Source organism: Triplophysa dalaica, chromosome 8 (genome assembly GCF_015846415.1).
Source record: "Triplophysa dalaica isolate WHDGS20190420 chromosome 8, ASM1584641v1, whole genome shotgun sequence".
NCBI lineage: Eukaryota > Metazoa > Chordata > Actinopteri > Cypriniformes > Nemacheilidae > Triplophysa > Triplophysa dalaica.
The window spans coordinates 6,526,819-6,533,842 of record NC_079549.1 but is presented as its reverse complement, the minus strand read 5'-3'; positions in this window follow the sequence as shown (position 1 = coordinate 6,533,842).

Here is a 7,024-nt window from a genome sequence, read left to right as displayed (position 1 = left end):
AATTTGAGCTTAAGAAACATAAGGTATGTTAAAGTTAATGTCAGTTTTAATTGTTGGTGGGAAATATGTTGTAAGCCCATATTGTGACCTTAGCCAGGGAATTTAGAGATATTGGTTCCCTTTCAGTCGGTCTCTTTCGTTCTTCGGAACCTGCATGACTACATGTCAAGCGAATTTGTCTCTGAGACATCTTTCTACACTACTGCTAGACCTAAGATGCATGCAGCGGAACTTCCCCCCTTCTTCAAGGAGATTACCCCTGGGCTTTTCGGCAGCGAGCCACAGAGTACTAAAAGAGCAAATTTCTCGCAGCAGCGAGCATGTTCTTGGGTGTGACAGACTGAGACGGGCACGACACCTCCTCCGAGCAACGAAGGCAACGACGAGTGCCTTGGGTCAGACTATGTCCACACTAGTGGTCCAAGAAAGGCATTTGTGGCTCAACAGAACCGTCAACCTCCCCACGGTTGCCCCTGCATGAGGTAATTGCTCTGCCACCAAACCACCCCCTAACGGTACAGTGAAGCAGATCGTTCCACTAGTTTCTCTGTCGCGGCAAAGGGTGCAATATAGCCCAACCCTCTGGCTGAGATGTCATCCGGGTTTACAGGCCGTACTTCTTCGTCCTCAAAAATAGTTTTTTTTTTTGGATCTGCGCTCCCTGAACAAGCACCTCGACAGGTTGCCGTTCAGGTAGCTGACGCAGAAGGGCATCCTGGTGTCGGTTCGTTGTCAGGATTGGTTCGTGGCAATCGACCTGAAGGACGCTGCCTTTCACATCTTCATCCTCCCTCGACATCAGCCGTTTCTATGGTTTGCGTTCGAGGGGCAGGTGTACCAGTACAGAGTCCTGCCCTTTGGTCTGGCCCTGTCTTCTCTGGATTTTACCAAACTTGCGGAGGCTGTCCTAACTCCTCTCAGGGACCTGGGCCTGCGAATACTCAAGTATCTCGATGACTGGCTTATCTTGGCTCACTCGCGAGATCTGTTGTGTATGCACAGGGATTTTGTGCTCCGGCACATAGACTTTCTGGCCTTTTGGTCAACCAGGAAAAGAGCGAGCTCTCTCCAGCACAGAGGATCTCCTATTTTGGTATGGAACTCTGCCCCTATGACAGCGCGTCTCACCAACGAGTGCGCACAATCAGTGCTGAACTGTCTGAAACAGTGGGTTGTCCTGCTCGGGTTGATGCACACGCGACCACTTCAGCACTAGCTTCAGACTCGAGTTCCTTGGAGGGCGTGGCACACAGGCACCAGGCATATCACATCTCAGTCTCTTCCCACCCTCACACCTTTGTCACACCTGACATTCTCAAAGCGAGGGTTCCGCTCGGGCAGGCCTCCAGGCATGTCTTAGTCACGACATACGCCTCCCTGCAAGGACAGGCCCCCCGTCTTTTTTTTTTCTGGCCGTCCTTCTGTTACTGAGGAGGTTTCAACCGCTCGTGCAGGACAAACAAGACCTGGTGGCACTGATGACAATCCCCCGGGCCGATTCCACTAACGAAGGACCTTCTGTCGCAGGGGAAGGGCACGGTGTGACCTCTGGAATCTCCATGTCTGGCCTCTGGACGGGACGAGGAGATTCTGAGAGGCCTGCTGCCGGCAGTCGCTGTGACTGTCCTGCAGGCTAGAGCCCCTGCCGCAAGGCGTTTGTACACCTTGAAGTGGTGCCTCTTTTCGTCCTGGTGTTCTTCCAGAGGGATGACCAAAGTTTATGTAGCTGGATTGCCACTCATCACATTCTCGTGGAGGGTAAGTCTCTGGGGCAACATGACCTGGTCACCAGGTTCCTTAGAGGCATGAGGAAGATGAATCCACCTCAACCACGCTCTGTACCCTCTTGTGACCTTAATGTTGTCCTACAGGGCCTTGGTATGACCCCATTCTAGCCCCTGAGAGATGCCAGTCTTCCTCACCTGACGATGAAGATGGCACTCTTGCTGACGCATCTCCATCAAGAGGATGGGGGACCTCCAGGCATTCTCCTTGTCCGACAAGTGCCTACAGTTCGGGTAGCTGATTCTCACGTGATCCTGAGACCCCGCCTGAGGCTGGGTGGGTGTACGCCTGCAAAAGCGCCTTCTCCCCTCTTCAGGTGAGTCAGGTGAGTCAGTAGCAGACCAGTTGGAGTGGTAGAGTCACCCCTATTCAGTTGGACCCCTATAGTTGGATTTTTTGCCCCATGCATAGTGACTCCCCTGCAGGGTATGTTGACTTCCTCACTCTTGGTTTCCCTGTCGGCGAACCTGTTAATTTCGCTCGGTGGATTATCCCACCTGGGTCATATGCTCCTTACTCTGGCTAGCGCATTATATTCCATTAGTTCTCCCCGCCTGTCAAGTATACTACTAGTTATCTAGTATGTCTCGTGGTAGCGCACACTTGTGACTCACTAGTCCAGTCAGTGTCACTCCGCTTGAGCTTGTGATGCGGTTCAGTGCTGTGGCTTTGTCATATAGGACCCCATTCTGTCTCTTAGCACAACGTCGAGAGACCAACTGAAAGGGAACTTCTCAGTTGCGACTGTAACCTTTGTTCCCTAATGGAGGGAACGAGACATTGTGTCGCACCTCGCTGGCCCGCTGCAGCGACCAGGAAATGTCTCTAAGATTTCTCAACCCAAAAAGATGAATGAATTCTTCAAGTTTATTGGTGTTTTAAATCCTCTCGGAGATGATAGGTTCTCAAGATCAAACCCCAGTCAGTCTCTCAACACAGCGTCTCGTTCCGTCCTTCAGGGAACAAAGGTTACAGTAGTAACCGAGACATTCCTAATCTGAGAAGATAGGAATCAGTCTTGTATGAGACATTCCAAATAGCCAGTGTGCTATGACTACATAAAGGAACTTTCAGTCTTAAAGGAACAGTTCACCCAAAAAATTAAACCTGTCTTCATTTACACACTCTCAAGTTGTTCCAAATCTGCATAAATGTATTTGTTTCGATGAACACTGAAACAGATTTGGAAGAATGCTCATAACCAAACCAAATATTGACATCTGAGTATAACTGTCGTTAAAAAAACCTAAAAAGCATGGAATTCAGAATGCAGAGCTCTTCATTTTTAAAGAATGCATGGTTATTTTATTTAAACAGGTTCAAAATATAGATTCACTGTTTCATTTAGTCATAACACAAGTGTTCCCAAAAGCATCTTATGTTTTCTCCTTGTAGGTTCCATTTTATTAGTTTTGTTGTTGTTTTGATGCTGCCCCCATAATACAGTAAGATCCTCATTATGACTGTACAAAGTAATACTGTGTTTTGTTCATGTTGAAAAATCTAAGTTTTGCAGATATGTTGATCAAGTACTTCATAACTAGATTGTTAATGTTAGTAAGATGTTTATGTTCTGCAGTTGTCAATTCCCATCCATCCCTTCTCAAAAACTTCTTGTCCTCTCCTGGGTCACAGGAGGGTGGGTCATATTCTTATAATGACGGTCAGTATTTTTCATATTTTCTGCAAAAACATCAGATTTAGTTCGATCTGGTCAGGCTCACTGATTAAGTTTAGCATGACAGGGAAGCCAGAAAGCCATAATAACAACAATACCTGTGCTAGAGATCAGCGATGCTTTATAGAAGGGTTGAAAGTGTTAATGTGACCTAATCCTTCGAATAAGTGTCCTGATGAAAGAGAATTTCATGTTTAACCTTTAGTCATTAGCAGACTGAAGTAAGTTCCTCAGCGCTTTCTCTCTGTTTAACAAGCTGTCCTTATCCGTGCTAATGAAAAGCAGCCCCTCAGCATGATGCTCCCTGCCACCTCTATTCTTTGCTGTCAGCTGGGAAATATATTTCCACAATGGATTTAGGTGACTATTATGTTTGTGCTTGTGGTATAATGGCTTTTTTGTGCCACCTGATCTTCCCATACTGATCAGTGTTATGCAAAACACTGATCTGTTTTTCGGGTGTTTTGATGTAACTTACACTTCCTGTTAATTTAAATGTTATTTTGCATACACAAGTCATGGATTATATTTTACTTTTATAACTAAATTTTCATTTTCCTGTTGAATAATGAAACTTGCAGGGTTGCAACTATAGGGTTTTATTCAGAAATGTGACCTGAAAAATGTCACTTTTTTATAACTGCAACTGTGTTCTCATTAGTGCCATTCATGTTCCATGTCATTTCCTACCCTTCATGTCAACGTGTGAGCTATGGAAACACTGGGGCATTTAAACAATGTCACATAAAATGGAAATTATTATGAGAGTCTGCGCTCAGTAATATTAGCAATGCTAAACTAAATGCAAATGTGGAGATCGTAATCATGTAATATAAAAAGGTTAGAGAAAGGTCTGAGCACATATAATTTAAAATGTATTATTAAGTCTCTGCAATTGTACAATTCACAGAAAACTGAGACCTTGATGCTTTAACAATAGACTGAACTGTAGAGGTAGCACTAAGCTTTTTATTTTCTGCATCACATAGCCTTTTATTTAAAAACCTTAATATTTCTAAACAATTTTAATGCGTAAAAAGCCCATGTAAAACAGGCACACCATGCAGCAACAACCTAAGTAACAGTCTGAAATACGTATTAAAAACTGCAATCTGTCCATTCGATCAAGCCAATGTAAATCTAAATGCAAAGTATAATTTAAGATGAAGAACATGTAGTGTAGTTTAACCATTGCGATTGTTTCATATATTTTCCATTGTAGTGTATTTCGGGGGAAACTATGAGTTTGATCACAGTAAAAGACGTATAATTAATGATGACTAACTATACCTGTTTTATACACTTAATACACGGATTCGGCAGACCTCATAATAGCGACAAACTAAATTCACTCGTCCAGCGAGTGATCCGCAGATTGTATATCAAATCTAAGAAATATTACTTTCCTGGCCTTGGAAACATAACACTCTTACTGTATGTAGTACAGTACCGCTCCAGAAATTATAACGAAATCAAGCAGTTTAAGTGACGTTAATATGTGATAAAATTACACAGCAACAGTTTAATTGTGGATAACAAATGCGGGTTTATTTACTACACTAAAGGGGAAACAAACGACTGACTAACAAAATAACAAATGCTAACAAACAAAACATGAAACATAAATGCAGTAAAGAAAGGTAAGAAATAGACAAAGAGTGGCAGTTTTACAAACAGCTATTCACATCTGCATGAACCATCGAGGATAATCTCCTTTTATAAAAAGGGGTTAAAGCTTAAACGCAGCTATTTAGGATATAGTTGATACTTGCATTGGTTCCCTGAGTGTGCTGGGGCAAGTTCTGTGCGCGTTGAAAAGTTTCTATGAGTCCTGATGGTTTCAAAGCAAGCGGGTGAGTCCGTCTACTTCTTTCTTGGAGCCGGATTGGCTGACGAGGGTAGGACGAAGTTAGCCGATGTAAACTGCCGGATGAACTGTCTCCAAGGGAGAGACAGGTCTCGGTGACGTGCCGGGCAGGAGCGCGAGGACACGAGATGAGCCGAGCATCGATAGCTCAGTTTACGGCTGCTTTAAGCTTGACGGGTTCACGCCCTTCAAAGTGAGTTATCCAATCTGATGAGCTGATTTTGGAGCGAAACAAAGTTTCTATGGTGCGGGGGCATGCAGTGACTCCTAAGTGATGGCTCACGCTAGGATGCAGGTTGCGCAGGAAAAGAGTTCTAAAGTTAAAATCCTCCTCCATCTCTGGCTCATTTCTGGCACCAAAGTAGGTCCGTCTCAGCCTGTTATAATAGGCCTGTGGGGTTTCGAGATGGCCCTGTTTAAGGTCCATGGCAGCAACAAGTCCCTGTTCAAACTCTGGGTCTGAAAACTCCTTTATTAGAGCCTGCTGCAGTTGCTTGTAATCCCCTTTGACAGTGTCTGACTGCCGGTCCAGGAAGCTGCGCACCTCGCGGCTGGAGGTAATCCTGAGCAAGTACAGAGTGTCTCTGGTGGAAACATTTGCCATGTTTTGAAGATGAAAGTTAATATCCTGCAGGTAGGAGTGTATGTCTTGTCCTCCTGCAGGGTTTGGGGTAAACGTGGGGATGTTCCTGGCCAGTTTGTCAAGGTCCTTTGGAGCCATGCAGTGGGTTGTTGTAGGGATTTGCTGAAGATGCTCCCATCCCTCAGTGGCGGTTAAGGGCTCTTGGATACTGGCAGGTGATGTCTTTAACCGCAGGCTATCAGCTTCCTCTTTCCCGGATGATGCTTGGCTGGGAAGTCTGGTCCTGCTTATCGGGGGAAGTTCAGGAAGTTTGGCTCTTCCCCCCCTTGGTTCAGCTTTAAACATGTAGGCGTACTTTAGTTCTCTTTGCACGGTATCAAATTCCGACTGGAGTTGGTCGTGTTGCTGAGCCAAGGCTTGGGCTTCTGCTCGGGCTGCTTGAAAGCGTTTCTCAGAGGCTTTGGCTTTTGCCTCCCTCTCTTTCAGTACGGTTTCAGCCCGTCGTAATAGAGTCTCTGCTTCCTGGAGCTTGCATTCTTGGTCCTTGCAGGCCTGCTTCTCCAACCGTTCTCTGTGCTCGATGTCTGTACGGAGGTCGGTTACAGTATCCTGGAGCCTTTGCACCTCCTCCTTTAGCTCTGGGTGCCGCTCATCCGTTGCCAGCTCCTGGGCCTCCATGGTCAGTTCATCTAGGCGGTTCTGGGTGTCTGCCTGGTTCCTGCGAACCTCCTCAGCCTGAAGCTTTAGGGCTGCTGTCTCTTGCTCCAAGAGGGTGACGTTTCCGTCGCTCAGCTTCAACTGGGCGATGAGGTTGTGGGCGAGGGCACCGCTGATCCTAGCCAGCTCCTTGTGGGTGTAGCTCTTTGTAGGATCGGGGACCATCAACCGGTTCAAATCGTCATCCAGCTGCTCCCGGCTCAGGTCCTGTAGATCCCTGGTCGCCTCGGGCAGGAGGGCCTCCGTCATTGCGGTCAGCCAGACCTCTAGCTGGTCCCAGTGGGTGACAGGGCTGGATACTCTGGACATGCTGGCACACTGGGTCGAGAGAGAAGAGCACAAAAGGCCAATGCAAGTCCCTACAAGTTCAGTGAGCTCTATAACGCTTCTATGC